The following is a 25,214-nucleotide window of genomic DNA, read 5'->3' as shown; positions in this document are numbered from 1 at the left end:
ATCTGGCCCATAATCACCTAGCTAAATCAGGCGCTAATGCAATGTTACATGTATTAAATGAGCAGCAAATATATTGATTATTAGATAGCAGCTCCTATGCGGCAACTGGATGCCTTAGACGATATAAATTGTTTAAGTTTCAATAGAGACATAAAAGAGCACTGATGGTATATAAATACAAATATTTCTAATAGTTATTAGAGTTCAACACAATAAAAACAGTTATGCCAATAATAAAAGCCAGCCTGTGACATGACAGCTAGGATCTGATTGGCTGGTTCTTTATCACCTTCCACTTTATCACTTCACCGAGCTTAATAAATCTGCCCCTAAGTTTCTTAACAGAAGGATAAGAAAACAGCCAGGGAAAAAAAGGGGGAGGAAAGAAGAAAAAAAAAGGAAGCTATAGGATAAAATAGAATAACATACAGATATTGATTCATATATTATTCAGCTCAATGTTTTCGTTGAGACCTAGAGGGAACAAAGTATCTATCATACAAATCCAGTATGCTTCCCTCTTACAGAGGAGGTTATATCTATCCCCACCTGGGAATGTCTGTTTTATATGTTCAACTCCCTGTATGGACAGAACCCCACAATCACCTCCATGGAGTGATCAAACATGTCTAGGTACACTGTGTTTACAGGGAGCCGGACGCCGGGTATAATCCCCGTACCACGCTCACGTCCTTTTAATTGGTAAATGGTCCCCTCCATGTGCTAGTTGCGCCTCCATCCAAGCTGGAGTCAGATCTCTGTGTATTAGCAGGGAGCTACTGCAGGAGCCGGACGCCGGGTCTGATTCCCGTACGTTTGACGTATGTTTCGCAATCGGCTTGTTCACATCTGACTGATGTGAACAAGCCGATTGCGAAACATACGTCATCATCCGTCACCCTTCTACTAGCGTCCGGCTCCTGCAGTAGCTACCTGCTAATACACAGAGATCTGACTCCAGCTTGGATCGAGGCGTAACTAGCACACGGAGGGGACCATTTACCAATTAAAGGGACGTGAGAGTGGTACGGGGATTATACCCGGCGTCCGGCTCCCGCTCCCTGTAAATACAAATATTGACTCCTCCTTGGATCGAGTTGTATTGAGCATATAGAGGGACAGGAACTCTATCATTTGATGCCCCTTGGAATCTCTCCTTTGCCCAAACCATCAGAAGAATTGATCTTTCAAAAGGCACATCCAGTGGCAAAAACCAGGTATTCAGGGCGCTCTCTCATCCACTGTATAACACCTGGAGGCCCCCCTGCAATGCACCTATGCAACAGGGGAGGAGGGTGTTAGACGTGGACAGCAGAAGCAGCCCGCACTGCTCTTTCCTTCCAGTTCCAGGTGGACGGTCCTTCCCCGCTCTCATCGTTCCCATTCACTGCCCATAGTGGCACATGGGACGAAAGTAGAAAGGGAATCCGTTCTCCCACACCTGGGACTCTTTTACACTTTAGCTCAAAATCCTTCAGGAAGTACTATATGGTCATATATGTGATTTATTACTACAGTGGTCTGGTTAGGATAGAGCATAATACGCTTAAATCGAACTCTGTAGCCAATGTGCCTATATAAAGCTGGAAGTTATCAATCAAGGATAATTGAGTTAGATTTGGCGTGTTGATATTTAATTCAAACAAGCCAGAGAATAACTGCAACTGTTGATTATTTGTCAAAGATACTTCTTGTACCAAAGACATTAATTTCTAAGATCCAGAAAATAACTGCAAATGCTGATTATTTGTCACTGATACCTCTTGTACCAAAGAGACTAATTTCCAAGGAGAGTAATTCCTATAGTTCTGCACAATATTACTATTAGCAATACAATCCTTACCATCCATAGGAAAGAATTATTATGGTATTTCAGGTCTTAATTCTGTCAGAACACAAAATTGCTCTCTGTGTTCACACATATATATTTTGATACCAGATACATGTGGGCTACAATAACAAATTGGCATAACATTTACCACAGAGGTTGATATATGTGTTTATACATTTTCTATGTACCCTTAGCCCCCTTTTTTTGTGACACGGATGTATAAGTTATCCAGACATACATATTTAGAATATTCTCACAGGTAGGTGCTCCTTAACCGAGAATATTTGAGAGAGTTTATCTAATATCTGGTTTCCCATATGCATTGTTCTGATACCAGATGCATGTGGGCCGTGATAAAGCCTATATATTTATCCTATTTAAAACACTCTAAAAGGTTAAATGAACACAGTACGCAATTGGCGTATGGAATACCGTAAGAGTACGCACTTAGCGTAACAAACTCTTAGCCGTGGACGAGACGCACGAGCGGCACGTTCGCTCATGGCTTAAAGCGTAAAGGCAAGCACGCTATAGGCTGCCGACTAACGTAATGATACGCTATCAGCGTAGCGGACGCTCGAGACCACGAGGAGATCACAAGCGGCGCTGACACTCACAGAGTTAAACCTTTATAACTATACCATAAATAATGTACTTATACTGTAAACCTTTGTGCAGTGATAAGGTGTAAATGCAACACAGTGTAACCTTATTAGTTTCAAAGCTGTATGAGCGTATGTGACGCTCAGAGAACACTTTAGCAATATAATAAACACTCAAATACCGGTCTAAGGTTCTAACACCTTTAAGGGAGAGAATGAACGTTCAATTGCAAAAGAAAACACAATACAAGTTATACACTACCAAACTAACATAAAATACCTAACTGAATTACTACACATAAGATACAATAGCGGCACAATTACATTTAAGGGGAAGGAGAGAGAGAATGGCTTACAACATTAATAAGAGACAAAATGGTTGCAGAGAACTTACGCACAAGGGGAAACAATCGCATGCGCCTTCCTGGATATCCAGCTCCCGATTATCAGTGATGAGAACCGTTGAGAAGAGTAGAGTGGAGCTGGCCCAGGTCGGCTTGTCTTTATATACACTACACACAATACAGTACAATGGTCCCTACATTCTGATTGTTCATTGGACACAGGAATTCGTCTCCGCATTATAACAAAAGGTCATAGGTTGGTTCATACAGGTGGGCTGTGACTATTTCAAACTGCTCAGGTGGGAGGGAAACTCAGGTTTCCCGCCGCATGGGAAATAAACTGCAAATATAGTAAATGTCCATAAACTTCTTATAGTCATAACTATGCGCACGAGCGAGTAATCCGTTTCAAACCAACACCGGAATATTGCTAATTATATTCTCTTCCGATGGATACTAAACACCATTGTGTAACCCCTGTCTGACCCTTCGTATCAAACAAAGAGGGATCTCTTTGTCCCCGAACATGCTACATTAACTAAACTTTCAGATTCTATCAAAGGGACCATAATCTACAAAATACATTATATGACTAAAATATGTCATGATTGAGTCGCACGCTAGACGCACACAAACTCTACCGTAAATGCGCATATCGTGCGCCTGCGGGTGCACGCGACTGCGAGTATACGCACGCACGGGAGGGCTCATGCACGTGCAGCGGGCACTCGCATGAGGTGCATATATGGCAATGTGTAGCGGGATATTTTTCTGACTTTGACAGTCCACCCTTTGGCAGTCACCAATAACTGCCACTTCCTAAAACAGTTCAAAAAGAGAAAAATTTATGTCATATGTAAATATATTTCTATGATTGGGTAAGGGAGGAGAGAAGAAGGTGGGAAAAGGGTATGACCTAGTGAGATAGCAGAAGTATGTGTGTATGAATCCACGTTTGGGGGGTCATGCATCATCGTGCCGTACGTGTTTTAAATCAAGCTTCGAGGTATTGCGAAGTATACATTTGAATTCCTTCTTATCCCGTATTAAGGGTCTGTGGATGGGCTGTCAAACTTTACCGAGCTCTTTTCGGCTTTTGGTTGCAACAAAATGGGGGAGCACATTTTAGTTGATGATACATGAATGGGGGGATATGTGAGTGCCTGTATTCCCTATCGACTATGTGTGTCATTACCTGAAGGTTGTAGAAATGAAGATAACGAACAATAAAGGTAAATGCAGTCATAAACTATGTGAGTTTAATAAACATTTGTTGATTGAAGTCTTGTCTGGTGTCTTGTCTTGATGTACATGTTGACTGTAGTCTCTTTGGGCTTTTGCCAAAATGCGAGCAAAAAGCTTTCTCAATGTCCATAGACTTACAAAAAGTGTTGGGCTAGCGTAAAATTAACGTTACTAGGGATATGGAGGGTCTATGGCATAGTCCATCAGTTGTTGTGTAAAAGGTTGTCAAATTCTTCTTCCAAGCGGATGTCTTTTTACCTTGTAGGAAAACAAAGGAGAAACAGGTGAAAGAAATGGACCGTGGAATCACATTTTCATCATAACATTGTCTCTATCGTTGGGTCATAAATCAAATCCATTGGAATTACAATGTCCTCACTCCTTAGACTCATCACCCTAGTACTTAGTTTACACTTCGTTAAAGCCTGAACGCATCTAAATATCAAACCAATCGATATGCCGATACCCAAGATACACAGAAGAAATTTCCCTACATCCATTATAATTCCTTGAGCCCATTCTCTTAAACCGGAGAACCAATTTCGCGGGTTCAACCATGACACCCAACCGGTCAGCTCATTACCCACAGCAGCAAGGGTGAGATTGTGTCTCCTGCGGAACTCCCACTTTAATTGGAGAATGTCGTCCATCTTTTGGTCTATGACCTCGACCGGGTCCTCGGTGCTATTAGTAATATAAGTGCAGCATTTTACGCCGTACTGCGTTGCTAGTGTGACACAATATCCACCTGTCACTGCCGTGAGATAATTGAGAACCATCCTATGCTGAACCAGTTCTGTTTTATAAGCTTGGAGCTCCCTTCTAGTATACCTAAAAGTGTTGTCATACATTTCAGTGATATTGTCTAATAAATTTGCAAGCGCAGATATATATTTATAATTCAACACTCCTCTGGCGGTGCGAGTGATATCTAACGCGAGTAGAAACTGAATCCCGGTGGATTCATGGATCAGGTCAGAAGCATGATGCTCTGTCCTTTCTACCAGTTGCCTTTTAACTACGTGCTCGTAATGAGTGTGAGTATAAGGAGCTTGGGCACTGCGGTGAATATCTTTCATTTTGGTATGTGATACAGTCATTACCTCAGGCAGTACTTTTTCCAATATAACATAATCCTTCTGAGTTTGGGGCAAGCCACTTATATGCCTTCCTCCCGCATATGAAATATGCATCATCGGGGAGAACATATGGGATGGAGTAGGACATAACCATATTACAAATTTTCCATATGAAATCTCCTAACCCTAATTCTCCCATCTGTCTAGTACACGTATCCGTTTGTATGATATGTGCACAGTATCCTGGTGATACTTCTCCAACTCTCATGGTCCTACTTCCTAGGGTATACCTATATCGGAAATATTTTCCACTACCGGCTATGTGGCGTATAAGTTCTGTATCTGTAGGCATTCTATCGGCTCTATATGAAAAGGTCATGGTTTTGTTATTCCATGACACTTCCCAATTTCCCGGCTTTCGGGGATTGGAAATATTAAAACATACTAGGGATCTATCCACATGATATTAGTGGAGCTTCAAACTAGGAGGACTGGAGATATTAAACCTCCTGTCCACCGGCCTCCCACCATTTAGCTCAAGTACCTCTCCTATAGTTAAAGGGAATGGTACTAATCCTGATTTGCTATGGCCTTGAGGTACTTGAGAGCATACCCAACAGACTGTCTGGTTTAACACTTTACCCACTAAGGAGTGATAGTCACTCAATGGATGCCGGTCCATGTGGATATTAAAACTGGACTGACATTTCTACATGCACCCATCCTCAACTATACTGTCACAGTGTCTACAGATACAGTTCTCTTCAGCTAACAATCCTTCACAATTCCTTCTATTGTCAATGCTATCAGATCGTTTTCTGATACTCGCCTTTGCTTGGTGATTATGTTGTTCTTGGAAATCTACGCCTCCATCTTTGTCATCAGAACCCATTCCAGAACCTCTCTCGACCTCCATGGTACTCTCGCCGGAACAGACTGCTCTGGTCAACATCATGGTCAACAGGAAAATCTGGATCACAGTCTCTTGGGGCAAGTCCATCTTATAGGAGGTAACGGAGAAGAATGAGAAGGGGGAAAGAAATAATTGAGGGAGATGGGATGGGAAGTTGGAGAAAAACAATAAAAGGGAACAGGGAATCGACAACTGTCTCCGATCTTATTATTCTCAATGCTCAGGTGCCATCTCAGTCTTCCTGAAACAGACACTCCAGTGATACAACTTCCTCTACCGTCTGTTCTTTATCACGAGACCTCTCTGGATCAGTGACCTTCTTACAGTGGGACGAATGAACCCAAGTCTCCCTCTCGGCAACCTTCAATGCTGTCGTGCTAATCAATAAGACTTGGTATGGTCCTTCCCGTCTGTCAATAAGGCAACCTGAGCATAGAAAATTCCGTATCATTACATAATCCCCATGTTCAATGTCATGACAATTACTATCTGGCAGATCAGGAATCACCAACTTCAAATTGTCATTCTGATTCCTTAGCTGTTTACTCATGTTAACCAGGTTATTTACAGTCACTTCATTGTTACACTTCAAATCATCCTGAGGGTTAATCATAACATGCGGTTGTCGACCAAATAGAATTTCAAAGGGGGCAGATTAAGAGGGGACCTGGGAGTGGTTCTGATGCTGTATAATACAATGGGTAAAGCTTCTGGCCATGTCAATCCTGTTTCTGCCATAACTTTGCTCAGTTTATTTTTAATAGTGCTGTTCACTCTTTCTACCTTCGCACTCGCCTGGGGGCGGTACGGAGTGTGCAGCTTACTATCAATTCCCATCAACTTACACATTCCTTGAAAGACATCACCTGTAAAATGGGTACCCCTATCACTTCTGATTATTCTAGGGACACCGTATCTACACACAAATTCCTGCACAATTTTCTTAGCAGTAAACATAGCGGTATTTGTGGCCGCAGGAAATGCTTTGACCCAATTTGAAAACACATCTATACAAACTAGTACATACTTCAAATTTCCACAAGGGGGTAATTGTATGAAATCAATTTGTATTACCTGAAAAGGGCCGTCTGTAGGTGGGATATAAGATGGTTCTGTTGGTATTGCCTTTCCGATATTCTTCCTCAAGCAGGTGAGGCATGTCATTGCCCTTTTTCCCGCATGGGAAGAAAATCCTGGGGCGCACCAATATGCTCTTACCAACTTGCACATCCATTCCTTGCCTAGATGAGTCAGCCCATGTGCTGCTTCCGCTAAACTTGGAAGATATGCTCTGGGTGCCACTGGTTTACCCTGTCCAGAGTCCTGGGGACTCCTGGCCATATCCTTTTGCCCTCCAAACTGCCTTTTCCTGTGTGGAACACAAATTTTGCATTTCACACAATTTCTGTGTGTTGACGGTATTAAATACCATCAGTTGTGTGGTGTCTGTCTGTCTGGGGGTACCAGCTGCTAATTTAGCAGCTTCGTCTGCTCGGCTGTTACCAAGTGATACCGGGTCTTGGCTATATGTGTGTGCTTTACACTTGATAACAGCCACTCTGTCGGGTTCCTGTATCGCTGTTAGAAGCCTTTTGATGTGAGCTGCATGCGCTATCGGTGTACCAGCTGCCGTCATGAAATTTCTGAGGCGCCATAGTGCTACGAAATTATGGACTACCCCGAAGGCGTATCTAGAATCGGTGTAGATATTGGCTGACTTGCCCTTAGCCAATTCACATGCTCTGGTTAGGGCAACCAGTTCAGCAACCTGGGCTGAGTGAGGTGGGCCTAGCGGTTCTGCTTCTATGGTGCCTTGGTCATCTACGACTGCATATCCAGTACACAAGTCTCCCAATTCCGTCTGTCTGTGACAACTACCGTCAGTGTAGAAAGTAAAATCTACATCTTCCAGTGGGTTGTCACTGATGTCAGGCCTTGCCGTGAAATTTTGGGTCAAATATTCCATACAATCATGCGTGTCATCCCCTGTATTAAATCCTCCTTCACTATTACTCTCATCCTCCACCCTTTGTGCCTGTCCAGGCACACCTGGGAGATACGTTGCAGGATTTAATGCGCTGCATCTCTTTATGGTGATGTTTACGGGGGTCATTAATGCCAATTCCCATCTAGTAAACTGCGCTGATGAGACGTGTCTAGTTTGAGCCGAATTTAGCAAGGCTGACACTGCATGCGGTGTATGGATTGTGAGGTTGTGTCCTAGCACTACATCTTCGCTTTTCGTTACTAGCAATGCTATCGCAGCAACACTTCGCAAGCATGTGGGGAGGGATCGCGCTACCGTATCTAACTGAGCGCTGTAGTATGCTACCGGCCTGCTGGCATCACCGTGCTTTTGGGTTAGGACGCCTGCCTCGCAACCAGCACTTTCTGTTCCGTACAGCTCAAAGGGTTTCCCATAGTCTGGCATACCTAATGCTGGTGCCTGCGTTAGGCACTGTTTAAGTCTCCTCAAATGCCATCTCAGATTCGTCTGCATGCGAAATCCGATCAGGTTTGTTTGATGAGACCATCTCCTGCAAAGGTAATGCTAGAATGGAAAAACCTGGGATCCAGTTACGGCAATACCCACACATTCCTAAAAACGTTCTAATCTGTTGCTGGGTTTGTGGCAGAGTCATGTCTCGAATTGCTTGAATTCTATCAGCGGTCAGGTGTCTCAGTCCTTGTGTCAGACAGTGTCCCAAATATTTTACTTTAGTCTGGCATAATTGCAACTTGTCTTTGGAAACTTTGTGTCCTGTGTCTGAAAGATGAAACAGGAGCTGTTTCGAATCTCTCAGGGACGCTTCCAGTGAATCTGAACACAGTAGTAAATCATCCACATACTGTATCAATATTGATCCACTCTCTGGTTGGAAAGACTGTAAACAATCATGCAAGGCTTGTGAGAAAATGCTTGGACTGTCTATGAAACCTTGTGGTAATTGAGTCCATGTGTATTGGACTCCTCTGTATGTGAACGCAAACAAATATTGGCTGTCAGGGTGCAGAGGTACCGAGAAGAAGGCGGAGCAGAGGTCAATTACAGTGAAAAATTTCGCAGTGGGAGGGATCTGCATAAGGATGACAGCTGGATTTGGCAGTACGGGGAACTGACTCTCAACTATTTTGTTAATCCCCCTTAGATCCTGCACTAGCCTGTTAGCCTGTAACCCCTCCCCCCACTCTTTTTCACAGGGAAGATGGGACTATTGGCAGTGCTGGATGTTCTTACCAGAATGCCCTGTTGTAGCAAGCGCTCTATTACGGGGTACACTCCTAACTCCACCTCTGGCTTCAGAGGGTATTGTGGGATTTTTGGAGCTATCCTACCATCTTTTACTTGCACAACTACTGGAGCTACATTTGCCATTAATCCAGTGTCTTGTCCATCTTTAGTCCAAAGTGACTCTGGTATTTGGGATGTAATTTCTTCTACTTGGGATGGACTCCTATTTATCATAACGGTATGTGACATTAATTTTGATGGGGAGTCTAGCATGTCTCGTACTTCCTGAGCGTGATTCTCAGGTATGTCTAAGAATACACCTTCAGGAGTACAATATATGACGCACCCCATTTTACACAATAAATCTCTTCCCAGGAGATTAGTCGGTGCCAATGCAGCCAGCAAAAAGGAATGCTTGGTATGCAAAGGCCCTATTGTAATCTCTGCTGGTTTGCTAACAGGGTAGTGCTGTACTATTTCCGTTACTCCCATGGCTGGAATTGTCTTACCAGTGGTTCTCATGCCCACTGTCGAATTTATCACTGACTTGGCCGCCCCCGTATCTACAAGGAAATTTAATGATTTACCAGCTACATCAATTGTGACCTCGGGTTCACTTCCAAGACTCGCAATTAATTTCACTGGCTGCAGACTACAGGTGTGGCCACACCCCTATTGGGTATGGTGGCCTCCCTGAATCGCACTGGCAGCAATTACTTGTGGTGGGGGTAGATGGGAACTATCAGGGATTTGCCAATCTCTTCTTGGGGGATACCTTTTTATTTCCCCTGCATGTGGCTCATAGCTCCGCCCCTGCGGTCCTTGATCCCAATGTCTCGTATCAGGTCGTTGTCTAGGGGGTTGATATGAATTTTGTATTTGTTTTGTCTTACAATCACGTGCCATGTGTCCCTCTCTGTGGCAATTATAACATTTTATACCTCTTGACTTACCCACAGGGGTCACAGTTCTGGGCTGAGGTGGCCTGGTAGTAAGGGCCTGTATGCTGACAGCCATTAATTTATCACTCTGTGACTCCCTGTGTCTGAAGATATTGCGATCATGCCCAGCAGCAGCCTCTCCCAATGCATCCACCGACATACCTCTCCAATCAGGCCTAGTGGTTTGTATTCTATTCCTTAAAACCTCTTTTAGACCGTCCATTAATACTGAAACAGCTACTTCCCTGTGGTGTACATTAGTTTTAATGTCATCTATACCAGTGTACCTAGCCATATCCTGCAGAGCCCGGTGATAATACTCTGGTGTGGATTCACCTTCTTTTTGTTTTATTGTAAAGATTTTATTCCACTTTACTATTGCAGGAAAATATACTCCTAACTGTAAGTTGATTCTCTTTACATTATCCTGATTATACTCGTCTGTTAGTGGTACTTCCTCATCTAACTTGCAATCAGCGATAAACTTTAACGAATCAACATTGGGGGGTAAACATGCCCTCAAAACTGTCCTCCAATCTTTGTTATTTGGCTCTGCAGAATTTCCTAGCTCGCTAATATACTTTTGACATGCAGCTAAGTCTTTCCTAGGATCAGGGAATTCAGACATCGTTGATCTTAATTCCGTTCGGGAAAAGGGACAGTGCATGGCGATGTTCCTGATAGGAGTTGCTCCTGAAGTGTCAGTTTTCCCATTTGGCACTGCTATTACCCTAACGGGATTAAGTCCAATAACATCATTCTGTGTAGATTCTACAACATGTGGTGAAATGGTTTCAGCATAGTGTGTGGTGCCGTACTTACCAGTCGATACGACCTCACCTGTCCCTCCGCTAGGGGCCTTTGATACTAATCTTACGGGTTGGCTTGTGCCCACTGTGGTTTCTGCTATGGTGGCTGCTAGGGAGAGTGCTGATATTGTTGTGGGCTCATCCTCTTGGTCACAATCCTGGGGAAAGTTCAAAACAGGGTACAACTTGCACGGATTAGTTTTAGCATTAATTACTTTGGTTACATTATCTTTAACTTCTATACATTTAACATAACCCTGAGTGCCATTCTCTGCAACCAATTTCTCTCCAGGTATGTATGGTGGTGGAGGTGCAGTAGCTATCAGTTTCCTGATAGGGTTAGATCCAGCGGCTTGCGCCAACCCCCTTTGTATTTCACCTTCCTGTTGCCACAATGTTAAATAATCATAATGTCTAATACGCCTTTTTGAAGATTTAATCAGGCAAACTCTTCTCTTTAAATTTTGTAACACTTCTGGGTTAAAAGTACCTACCCGGGGAAACTTGTCCCCGTCATGCACAGTCATCCTTTCCCATTCATTGCACAATGTCTCTGTGTGATGACCATATTTCTCACACATGATATACCTTGCCGTCCCGATTGGTCGGTTTACCAAATCAACCTGAACCTCGGTTGATCGCCCCTTACCTGAACAACTGGCCCCCATCTCTGCAGGTGCTGCTTTCACTACCTCTGACTTCAAATCAGGGTCTTCGGCAACCCTTACAAAAACCAAGATGTCCGGGGTAAGGCTGCGGTGGGGGTTTTGCAACGAGGTCCGCCCACTTAACTCCCGCCCACGCTGGCCAATACGGCGACCAAAGTTCCCAGAGGTTCCGTACCCAACCTAGGGCACCTAAGTACGTCTACTTGCTCGGGCGTGTGGGAGTGTCTTACCCTCCCCAGCAAGTATCAGTCGTTGGAATGTCCCTGAGTGATCAGGCTACTTCCCTTAAAATAAAAAAATTACACAAATCACGTTAACAATGTGCAAGACACGCTAATGCAAACAGTCACATGCGGTACAATCGTATCTGCACACAAGCAACTAATCTTATGTGCGGAACGATCAACGGAATTGAAAATTCCGGCTGCAAATTCCTTCAGCCTGAGCTTTATTGGCCTATATGGGTCTCGCACCAACCCTCTTCGGTTGTGCTCTCTACTTCTAGTCTGCTGTACCTGAACCTCCTGGTCTGTTATGTACAGCAGACTCTACTGCTCATTAATGTCGAGATTAACAAGGGACGCCTCCCAAGCCACCCCACGCTATCACTCTCGCTGGTGTACCTCTTTCTACTGGCCTATGGTTCCCACTTCCGTAATAAAAGAGAAATCTTATATATACACACTCTTACATTCGAACACTCTTATTTCTGTACAGAATTCCTTTCATTCGGTTTTAGCCTAACCCAGAAGAATTGCAACAGAGAAGGTTTTTCTTTTAACTTTAAACTTTTGGATTTGAGATAGATTTGTGTTATTATCGCGTTACTTTATCGCCTACTAAACAATACTATCGTGTGGCTTGTATTATGTGGGTGTATCCGTACGCTCCGTTGCGTAATATACACTCCGTGCGTCGACCCTTGTTGCGTACGCCCTGCCCTTGTAAGGACACGTGTACACAAACCAAGTACGTCCACAGTAACACACTACACGTTTATCAATGTGAATGATCTTTAACAGTAATCATTCACTGAACACCACCCAAATCTCCCTTGTATTTCTAGGCGAGACTGTGTGCGTGTCTTTTACAAGTATTCCCTTAAATATTACTTTTTATCTTTTAACTATTAATAACAACAAATGTCTCAGCACGTTATCACTAGTATGTGGCAATCAGGAGAATGAGACACGGACAAATAATGCTAAAACAAGAAATACAGGTGTGTGTGCTTATGCGTAAGTACGCAAAACGGAAACTAAACAGGTTTTAAAAGACAATAACGTACTGTTCCTACCTTCCGGTTCCGGATTCCTTCAGCACTCCTTACTAAGCGAAGCAGACACTTATCTGGTCAGCACTACGAGGGATAACACCTCCCGCCCTTTGCTGACCGATAATGTCTGCTAAAATTACCTAGTGCAGATATGTGAAGAGCGGACGAGGCCCCCAATTGATAAAGCCTATATATTTATCCTATATTAAACACTCTAAAAGGTTAATGAACACAGTACGCAATTGGCGTATGATATACCGTAAGGGTACGCACTTAGCGTAGCTGACGCTTAGCCGTGGACGAGACGCACGAGCGGCACGTTCGCTCACGGCTTAATGCGTAGAGGCAAGCACGCTATAGGCTGCCGACTAACGTAATGATACGCTACCAGCGTAGCGTACGCTCGAGACCACAAGATCATCACAAGCGGCGCTGACGCTCACAGAATTAAACCTTAATAACTATACCACAAGTTATGTACTTATACTGTAAACCTTTGTGCATGGATAAGGTGTAAATGCAACGCAGTGTAACCTTGTTAGTTTAAAAGTTGTATGAGCGTCTGTGACGCTCTGAGAACACTTAGCAATATAATAAACACTCAAATACCGATCTAAGGTTCTAACACCTTTTTAAGGGAGAGAATGAACGTTCAATTGCAAAAGAATACACAATACAAGTTATACACTACCAAACTAACATAGAATACCTAACCGAATTACTACACATAAAATACAATAACGACACAATTTCATTTAAGGGGAAGGAGAGAGAGAGAATGGCTTACAACATATCTAGGAGACAAATATGGCTGCAGAGCACTTACGCACAAGGGGAAACAATATCATGCGCCTTCCTGGATTATCCAGCTCCCGATTATCAGTGATGAGAACCGTTGAGAAGAGTAGAGTGGAGCTGGCCCAGGTCGGCTTGTCTTTATATACACTACACACAATACAGTACAATGGTCCCTACATTCTTATTGTTCATTGGACACAGGAATTTGTCTCCGCATTATAACAAAAGGTCATATGTTGGTTCATACAGGTGGGCTGTGACTATTTCAAACTGCTCAGGTGGGAGGGAAACTCAGGTTTCCCGCCGCATGGGTAATAAACTGCAAATATAGTAAATGTCCATAAACTTCTTATAGTCATAACTATATTCACGAGCGAGTAATCCGTTTCAAACCAACACCGGAATATTGCTAATTATATTCTCTTCCGATGGATACTAAACACCACTGTGTAACCCCTGTCTGACCCTTCGTATCAAACAAAGAGGGATCTCTTTGTCTCTGAACATGCTACATTAACTAAACTTTCAGATTCTATCAAAGGGACCATAATCTACAAAATACATTATATGACTAAAATATGTAACGATTGAGTCGCCCACTAGACGCACACAAACTCTACCGTAAATGCAAAAAAGTTTTTTTAACCAAGGTTAAAAATCGGGCGCAAGGTGGGCTGGTGTTCTAATTATAGCAGCTGCTAAAAAACAGGTCTAGTCAGTCCTGAAAACACTATACACAATAAACAACAAACAAAGTAGCAGCGCTATGAGGTGTAAATGTAAACATAAATTCAAATCATTCAAAAATAATGGTGGAGATAAACACACGTGGAGCTGTATGAACTGAAGGTGAAAAAATTGGGTTAATTTATTAAAATATCTCATACAATATGTCAATAAAATTGGTATAGGATTGTAAATAAAAAAATAATAAAATACAATGAGCAGGATCACTATGGGGCTGCCTTAGTTAGACTATCCGTTTTCTTAATTAGTGTGGACTAAATGACGGTATTTTGAGTTAGGTGACAACTGGACTTTTTAACACAGTTCTGATGGCATCAGTGCCACATGATTTACCGCTGGAGGAGGGGGTTCTCTGGATAGCGTCCCTTATAGCGGGTGGAACCAATGACAATCTTGTATCCTCACCAGTATGCGGAGTCCTCAGTGCTGAATGGCAAAGGCTGTGTTGCCAGTTGACAGGTTATTCACCTTTTTCTCTGTGCGTGGTTCGTCAAAGTCCACTAAAGATCCGGATGTCGTGCGTGCAGCTTTCAATTGAAGATAGTGATCCTGAAGCATAAACACCTGACGCGTTTCGCTGCAGTGCCTGCAGCTTTCTCAAAGGTGATCTCATCAGTGTCAGGGCTTCTATATTTATACCCTAAGATGGCCACTGATTGGCCCCACCTGTTCAGTTCATACAGCTCCAAAAACGGTCAATCTCCTCCGCAAAACATATACAAACAATACATAAAAATAAAGTGCATAGCAGACTCAATCTTAATTCATAATTTAATTCAATATATATCTAGCAAATCAAAAAATTAAAAATAAAATTTCTCCATCGATACTTATTTCTTCCAGGTTACTATTGATCTTATACTCCCCCTTGTTTTAGTATCTCAGACTACTTCCGGGTCAGACAGTGCTGTTGCTTAGCAACCTCCCTTCTTTTGTTTTAAGGTAGATACTGTGTCCAAATCATCTGAAGTTTATTTAGCTGATGTTGGTCTAGTTATATGATCCCCACCTATTGGATGCTACCTGCTCTCATATAGATTCTAGAGCCGATCGCCACTCTACTACCGCGGCGCGTCCGTGTCTGTGTCAGATAAACAGACCTTCGGCACGGATCGCGTCACTTCCGTTCACGGACTCAATCCCCGGTCTGTTGCCTGGTGACCATATAAACAATTGGTCACCTGACCTCTAAGTTATACTGTCAGTGTGGTTATTTGACATGTAGGTGCCGTGTTAAGGGACATTGTGTATAATAGTTTAACTGGGAATTATTAGTAAACATAAGCCCGGAGTTTATTTTTATGTACATATGATTTTTCTACGTGATTTCATTTTATTATTCTGGTTCTGGCAATATTTATGTTGTTACCGTCGCCTGGTAACCAGATACACAATTGGTCACCTGACTTCTAGATTACAATGTCAGTGTGCTAAAAACAGGATAAGAGACATTGTGGATTACAGTTTATATGGACAGTTCATTACAAACATAATGCCCCAGTTTTATCCTCAGATACAAAAGATTTTTAAGATGGCTCTATTCTCCTGACATTATTTGGCAATGAGTGAGCACAATAATAAACATAATAAATGAGTTTTGAAAAACTTGATTTTTTCTTTTTTATATGTTCAAAAATTCTGACACATCATATATTTATCTGTTTCTTTTAAGTTATATATAGTTTTCATTGAGATCTGTGAGTGTATTTCTAAGTGGTCTAACATTTTAATTTTGTGGCGCATATCATGGTGCTGATGTTCTCACAGTATCTATAAGGATATATATATATATGCTGGTCTGAGATACTAAAACAAGGGGGAGTATAAGATCAATAGTAACCTGGAAGAAATAAGTATCGATGGAGAAATTTTATTTTTAATTTTTTGATTTGCTAGATATATATTGAATTAAATTATGAATTAAGATTGAGTCTGCTATGCACTTTATTTTTATGTATTGTTTGTATATGTTTTGCGGAGGAGATTGACCGTTTTTGGAGCTGTATGAACTGAACAGGTGGGGCCAATCAGTGGCCATCTTAGGGTATAAATATAGAAGCCCTGACACTGATGAGATCACCTTTGAGAAAGCTGCAGGCACTGCAGCGAAACGCGTCAGGTGTTTATGCTTCAGGATCACTATCTTCAATTGAGAGCTGCACGCACGACATCCGGATCTTTAGTGGACTTTGACGAACCACGCACAGAGAAAAAGGTGAATAACCTGTCAACTGGCAACACAGCCTTTGCCATTCAGCACTGAGGACTCCGCATACTGGTGAGGATACAAGATTGTCATTGGTTCCACCCGCTATAAGGGACGCTATCCAGAGAACCCCCTCCTCCAGCGGTAAATCATGTGGCACTGATGCCATCAGAACTGTGTTAAAAAGTCCAGTTGTCACCTAACTCAAAATACCGTCATTTAGTCCACACTAATTAAGAAAACGGATAGTCTAACTAAGGCAGCCCCATAGTGATCCTGCTCATTGTATTTTATTATTTTTTTATTTACAATCCTATACCAATTTTATTGACATATTGTATGAGATATTTTAATAAATTAACCCAATTTTTTCACCTTCAGTTCATACAGCTCCACGTGTGTTTATCTCCACCATTATTTTTGAATGATTTGAATTTATGTTTACATTTACACCTCATAGCGCTGCTACTTTGTTTGTTGTCTACCGTAAATGCGCACATCGTGCGCCTGCGGGTGCATGCGACTGCGAGTATACACACGCACGGGAGGGCTCATGCACGTGCAGCGGGCACTCGCATGAGGTGCATATATGGCAATGTGTAGCGTGATATTTTTCTGACTTTGACACTATATACATATATCATCTGATAATCACATATATACACTGTACTCAGTCACTGTGTGTCTCCTACAGATGGACCCAGTAACAGAGATACCCCAGAGAGATGTCCCCGTCCTCTGTATTCCCAGGACTGTACAGAGGAGAATCACAGGATCCCTCAGGAGCATCAGGTAGGTGGCATTTAGGGTCTTCCCAATAAACCAAAGTGACTGTCACTATATGTTGTGTAGAGGAGCTGTGTGTCATTATATTTGTCTTGTTTACATAGGGTGAAGCCCAATTAAATAATATTAAAATCAAAGATACAGAGGGAGAAGAAGAGACGTATGTGACTGATATAAAGGCAGAAGATATAGATGGAGAAGAAGAGACGTATGTGACTGATATAAATGCAGAAGATATAGAGGGAGAAGAAGAGACGTATGTGACTGATATAAAGGCAGAAGATACAGAGGGAGAAGAAGAGACGTATGTGACTGATATAAAGGCAGAAGATATAGAGGGAGAAGAAGAGACGTATGTGACTGATATAAATGCAGAAGATATAGAGGGAGAAGAAGAGACGTATGTGAGGGGTGATCAGCAGTGTGAGAAGGAGGAGATCCCTACAGATATCAGCACAGGTGAGTAATAAACACTTATTACAGAAAGTAGTCACATATTCCCAGCGGTGGAGTCAGGAGCCATCAGCCCCTATTATACTTCTGCTCTCTCCCTCACATCATGTCACTGTATGTCACCAGCCCAGAGATCTGACCAGTCTCCTCCCCACACTCTCTGGTGTATCTCATACATCAGGAGCCATCAGCCCCTATTATACTCCTGCTCTCCCCCTCACATCATGTCACTGTGTGTTACCAGCCCAGAGATCTGACCAGTCTCCTCCCCACACTCTCTGGTGCATCTCATACATCAGGAGCCATCAGCCCATATTATACTCCTGCTCTCCCCCTCACATCATGTCACTGTGTGTTTCCAGCCCAGAGATCTGACCAGTCTCCTCCCCACACTCTCTGGTGTATCTCATACATCAGGAGCCATCAGCCCCTATTATATTCCTGCTCTCCCCCTCACATCATGTCACTGTGTGTTACCAGCCCAGAGATCTGACCAGTCTTCTCCCCACTCTCTCTGGTGTATCTCATACATCAGGAGCCATCAGCCCCTATTATACTCCTGCTCTCCCCCTTACATCATGTCACTGTGTGTTACCAGCCCAGAGATCTGACCAGTCTCCTTCCCACACTCTCTGGTGTATCTCATACATCAGGAGCCATCAGCCCCTATTATACTCCTGCTCTCCCCCTCACATCATGTCACTGTGTGTTACCAGCCCAGAGATCTGACCAGTCTCCTTCCCACACTCTTTGGTGTATCTCATACATCAGGAGCCATCAGCCCCTATTATACTCCTGCTCTCCCCCTCACATCATGTCACTGTGTGTTACCAGCCCAGAGATCTGAACAGTCTCCTCCCCACTCTCTCTGGTGTATCTCATACATCAGGAGCCATCAGCCCCTATTATACTCCTGCTCTCCCCCTCACATCATGTCACTGTGTGTTACCAGCCCAGAGATCTGACCAGTCTCCTTCCCACACTCTCTGGTGTATCTCATACATCAGGAGCCATCAGCCCCTATTATACTCCTGCTCTCCCCCTCACATCATGTCACTGTGTGTTACCAGCCCAGAGATCTGAACAGTGTCCTCCCCACTCTCTCTGGTGTATCTCATACATCAGGAGCCATCAGCCCCTATTATACTCCTGCTCTCCCCCTCACATCATGTCACTGTGTGTTACCAGCCCAGAGATCTGACCAGTCTCCTCCCTACACTCTCTGGTGTATCTCATACTTCAGTAGCCATCAGCTCCTATTATACTCCTGCTCTCCCCCTCACATCATGTTACTGTGTGTTACCAGCCCAGAAATCTGACCAGTCTCCTCCCCACACTCTCTGGTGTATCTCATACATCAGGAGCCATCAGCCCCTATTATACTCCTGCTCTCCCCCTCACATCATGTCACTGTGTGTTACCAGCCCAGAGATCTGACCAGTTTCCTCCCCACACTCTCTGGTGCATCTCATACATCAGGAGCCATCAGCCCATATTATACTCCTGCTCTCCCCCTCACATCATGTCACTGTGTGTTTCCAGCCCAGAGATCTGACCAGTCTCCTCCCCACACTCTCTGGTGTATCTCATACATCAGGAGCCATCAGCCCCTATTATACTCCTGCTCTCCCCCTCACATCATGTCACTGTGTGTTACCAGCCCAGAGATCTGACCAGTCTCCTCCTCACACTCTCTGGTGTATCTCATACATCAGGAGCCATCAGCCCCTATTAAACTCCTGCTCTCCCCCTCACATCATGTCACTGTGTGTTACCAGCCCAGAGATCTGAACAGTCTCCTCCCCACTCTCTCTGGTGTATCTCATACATCAGGAGCCATAAGCCCCTATTATACTCCTACTCTCCCCCTCACATCATGTCACTGTGTGTTACCAGCCCAGAGATCTGAACAGTCTTCTTCCCACACTCTCTGGTGTATCTCATACATCAGGAGCCATCAGCCCCTATTATACTCCTGCTCTCCCCCTCACATCATGTCACTGTGTGTTACCAGCCCAGAGATCTGAACAGTCTCCTCCCCACTCTCTCTCTGGTGTATCTCATACATCAGGAGCCATCAGCCCCTATTATACTCCTGTTCTCCCCCTCACATCATGTCACTGTGTGTTACCAGCCCAGAGATCTGACCAGTCTCCTCCCTACACTCTCTGGTGTATCTCATACTTCAGTAGCCATCAGCCCCTATTATACTCCTGCTCTCCCCCTCACATCATGTCACTGTGTGTTACCAGCCCAGAGATCTGACCAGTCTCCTTCCCACACTCTCTGGTGTATCTCATACATCAGGAGCCATCAGCCCCTATTAAACTCCTGCTCTCCCCTCACATCATGTCACTGTGTTACCAGCCCAGAGATCTGACCAGTCTCCTCCCCACTCTCTCTGGTGTATCTCATACATCAGGATCCATCAGCACCTATTATACTCCTGCTCTCCCCCTCACATCATGTCACTGTGTGTTACCAGCCCAGAGATCTGACCAGTCTCCTCCTCACACTCTCTGGTGTATCTCATACATCAGGAGCCATCAGCTCCTATTATACGCCTGCTCCCCCCTTCACATCATGCCACTGTGTGTTACCAGACCAGATATCTGACCAGTCTCCTTCCCACACACTCTGGTGTATCTCATACTTCAGTAGCCATCAGCCCCTATTATACTCCTGCTCTCCCCCTCACATCATGTCACTGTGTGTTACCAGCCCAGAGATCTGACCAGTCTCCTTCCCACACTCTCTGGTGTATCTCATACATCAGGAGCCATCAGCCCCTATTAAACTCCTGCTCTCCCCTCACATCATGTCTCTGTGTTACCAGCCCAGAGATCTGACCAGTCTCCTCCCCACTCTCTCTGGTGTATCTCAGACATCAGGAGCCATCAGCCCTTATTATACTCCTGCTCTCCCCCTCACATCATGTCACTGTGTGTTACCAGCCCAGAGTTCTGACCAGTCTCCTCCCCACACTCTCTGGTGTATCTCATACATCAGGAGCCATCAGCCCCTATTATACTCCTGCTCTCCCCCTCACATCATGTAACTGTGTGTTACCAGCCCAGAGATCTGAAGAGTCTCCTCCCCACACTCTCTGGTGTATCTCATACATCAGGAGCCATCTGCCCCTATTATACTCCTGCTCTCCCCCTCACATCATGTCACTGTGTGTTACCAGCCCAGAGATCTGACCAGTCTCCTCCCCACTCTCTCTGGTGTATCTCAGACATCAGGAGCCATCAGCCTCTATTATACTCCTGCTCTCCCCTCACATCATGTCACTGTGTGTTACCAGCCCAGAGATCTGACCAGTCTCCTCCCCACACTCTCTGGTGTATCTCATACATCAGGAGCCATCAGCCCCTATTATACTCCTGCTCTCCCCCTCACATCATGTCACTGTGTGTTACCAGCCCAGAGATCTGACCAGTCTCCTCCCCACACTCTCTGGTGTATCTCATACATCAGCAGCCATCAGCCCTTATTATACTCCTGCTCTCCCTCTCACAACATGTCACTGTGTCACAAGCCCTGAGATCTGACTTATCTCCTCCCCACACTATCTGGTGTATCTCATACATCATGAGCCATCAGCCCCTATTATACTCCTGCTCTCCCTCATACATCATGTCACTGTGTCCCAAGCCCAGAGATCTGACCAGTCTCCTCCCCACACTATCTGGTGTATCTCATACATCATGAGCCATCAGCCCCTATTATGCTCCTGCTCTCCCCTCACATCATGTCACTGTGTGTTACCAGCCCAGAGATCTGACCAGTCTCCTCCCCACACTCTCTGGTGTATCTCATACATCAGGAGCCATCAGCCCCTATTAAACTCCTGCTCTCCCCTCACATCATGTCTCTGTGTTACCAGCCCAGAGATCTGACCAGTCTCCTCCCCACTCTCTCTGGTGTATCTCAGACATCAGGAGCCATCAGCCCTTATTATACTCCTGCTCTCCCCCTCACATCATGTCACTGTGTGTTACCAGCCCAGAGATCTGACCAGTCTCCTCCCCACACTCTCTGGTGTATCTCATACATCAGGAGCCATCAGCCCCTATTATACTCCTGCTCTCCCCCTCACATCATGTCACTGTGTGTTACCAGCCCAGAGATCTGACCAGTCTCTTCCCCACACTCTCTGGTGTATCTCATACATCAGCAGCCATCAGCCCTTATTATACTCCTGCTCTCCCTCTCACAACATGTCACTGTGTCACAAGCCCTGAGATCTGACTTATCTCCTCCCCACACTATCTGGTGTATCTCATACATCATGAGCCATCAGCCCCTATTATACTCCTGCTCTCCCTCATACATCATGTCACTGTGTCCCAAGCCCAGAGATCTGACCAGTCTCCTCCCCACACTATCTGGTGTATCTCATACATCATGAGCCATCAGCCCCTATTATGCTCCTGCTCTCCCCCTCACATCATGTCACTATGTGTTACCAGCTCAGAGATCTGACCAGTCTCCTCCCCACACTCTCTGGTGTATCATACATCATGAGCCATCAGCCCCTATTATGCTCCTGCTCTCCCCCTCACATCATGTCACTATGTGTTACCAGCCCAGAGATCTGACCAGTCTCCTCCCCACACTCTCTGGTGTATCTCTTACATCAGCAGCCATCAGCCTCTATTTCTCTAACGTCCTAGTGGATGCTGGGGACTCCGTAAGGACCATGGGGAATAGACGGGCTCCGCAGGAGACTGGGCACTCTAAAGAAAGATTAGGTACTATGTGGTGTGCACTGGCTCCTCCCTCTATGCCCCTCCTCCAGACCTCAGTTAGAATCTGTTCCCGGCCAGAGCTGGGTGCTCCTAGGAGGCTCTCCTGAGCCTGCTAGAAAAAGAAAGTATTTGTTAGGTTTTTTTATTTTCAGTGAGCTTCTGCTGGCAACGGACTCACTGCTACGTGGGACTGAGGGGAGAGAAGCGAACCTACCTAACTGCAGCTAGGTTACGCTTCTTAGGCTACTGGACACCATTAGCACCAGAGGGATCGAACACAGGTACCATACCTCGATCGTCCGTTCCCGGAGCCGCGCCGCCGTCCTCCTCGCAGAGCCAGAAGTTCTTAAGACCAGGAGAAGCAAGAAGACATTGAAATCGGCGGCATGAAGACTCCTGTCTTTACATAAGGTAGCGCACAGCACCGCAGCTGTGCGCCATTGCTCCCACTACACACCACACACTCCGGTCACTGTAGGGTGCAGGGCGCTGGGGGGGGGGGGGGGGGGGCGCCCTGGGCAGCAATTTCAATACCGTTTGGGCAAAAATTAGCATATATACAGTCCCAGACTGTATATATGTAAAATCCCCGCCATTTTTTTTATACAGAACGGCGGGACAGAAGCCAGCCGCCAAGGGGGCGAAGCTTCTTCCTCAGCACTAACCAGCGCCATTTTTCTTCACAGCTCCGCTGGAAGCAGCTCCCCAGGCTCTCCCCTGCAGTATACAGGTACAACAAGTGCAAAAGAGAGGGGGGGGCACATAAATTTATTTTTTTCTGCTCTGAGGGAGTTAGGGGGGATGGTTACTGGTCTCTTCTGGCGTCAGAGCCGCTTCCCCGCTGCAGGACCACAGTCCTGAGAGGTTGTTGGTACCACAGGGGATTGCGCATTTGCAAATGCAATCGCAGCACGCCGCACACCCCTAACAATGCCGGGAGGTGAGAAGAGTGGTGAGTACAAACCGGGGGACCCGCAAGGGCGCGATCGCAGGGGCGGAATATGGATGCTCTACGGAGGGATCCGCTATGGCGCCCCTGTGTACACTGGCAGCGTTGTTGGAAACAGGCATTTATGTTACTTTTTACACCTGTTTGGAGACATTGCCAGTATAAATATCTGTAGAGCTCCGACGCCATTACAGGGGGCGGAGCTTCCTCAGAGCGGGACCAGTTTCGGTATGGCTGGGCTGCTTCAGGTCGGCACACCCTAACACTTTATTAACACTTATGAGTTTCCCTATCACTTTGTATATATTTTTGTATTATTTTAATCACACCACTTACCTAGCACTTCTGTGCTTCTTATTAACCCTATTAACTCTCACCTGTGTGCTGACCTGGGGTAGCCGACCTGTGCCGACGTTATGGGGTCCTGTACCCCGGACCCATACCTAGTATTAGGGACCCCCCAGTGACGGAGAAGCCTTGTCGATCGGCCTGGGGGCTTAACCCTATATCTGCAGATATACGTAACCAAGATCTCCGTATTATCTGACTATTATGTAGGAATATTATTCACTCGGTGTGCATTAGGGAACCATTGTTTTTTCCTACACAGAATTACCCCTCCCTTTTAGCACCTGAGTGACATCACTATCTGATTGAGCAGTTCACCATTTTTTGCATTGTATTGAGAGGCATGAATGGGTCAGCATTAGGAGGGATTGCTGACTCTAGACTGCCATAGGGGGAAGTCAGGGGTATCCCCAGGTAAGCTGGCTCTCAGATGCTGTAGGAGCCATTACCATGTGGCCTTACACTGGGAATTCAACCCAGACATATTTGTAATTATTTATGGGGTGGGTGTGGGGTGTGGTGGCCCCTGTGTCGGTATGGCTGGGCTGCTTCAGGTCGGCACACCCTAACACTTTATTAACACTTATGAGTTTCCCTATCACTTTGTATATATTTTTGTATTATTTTAATCACACCACTTACCTAGCACTTCTGTGCTTCTTATTAACCCTATTAACTCTCACCTGTGTGCTGACCTGGGGTAGCCGACCTGTGCCGACGTTATGGGGTCCTGTACCCCGGACCCATACCTAGTATTAGGGACCCCCAGTGACGGAGAAGCCTTGTCGATCGGCCTGGGGGCTTAACCCTATATCTGCAGATATACGCAACCAAGATCTCCGTATTATCTGACTATTATGTAGGAATATTATTCACTCAGTGTGCATTAGGGAACCATTGTTTTTTCCTACACAGAATTACCCCTCCCTTTTAGCACCTGAGTGACATCACTATCTGATTGAGCAGTTCACCATTTTTTGCATAGCTTCAGACTTACTCGGCATCTGCGATCAGTTCAGTGCTTGTCGTTCCTGGTTTGACGTCACAAACACACCCAGCGTTCGCCCAGACACTCCTCCGTTTCTCCGGCCACTCCTGCGTTTTTTCCAGAAACGGTAGCGTTTTTTCCCACACGCCCATAAAACGGCCTGTTTCCGCCCAGTGACACCCATTTCCTGTCAATCACACTACGATCGCCTGAGCGAAGAAAAAGCCGTGAATAAAAATCCTAAC

At 44.9% G+C, this 25,214-nt stretch overlaps 1 protein-coding gene across 1 annotated transcript in view; it reads left to right on the top strand.

Annotated features, from left to right (window-relative positions):
- Positions 1-25,214, top strand: part of LOC134984554 (oocyte zinc finger protein XlCOF22-like) — a 64,655-nt gene that overhangs the window by 6,207 nt on the left and 33,234 nt on the right. The window lies entirely within an intron of this gene.

This window comes from Pseudophryne corroboree (assembly GCF_028390025.1).
Source record: "Pseudophryne corroboree isolate aPseCor3 chromosome 3 unlocalized genomic scaffold, aPseCor3.hap2 SUPER_3_unloc_63, whole genome shotgun sequence".
Lineage (NCBI taxonomy): Eukaryota > Metazoa > Chordata > Amphibia > Anura > Myobatrachidae > Pseudophryne > Pseudophryne corroboree.
Note: the sequence above shows the minus strand (reverse complement) of the source record. Positions and strands in the feature narration are given on the sequence as shown.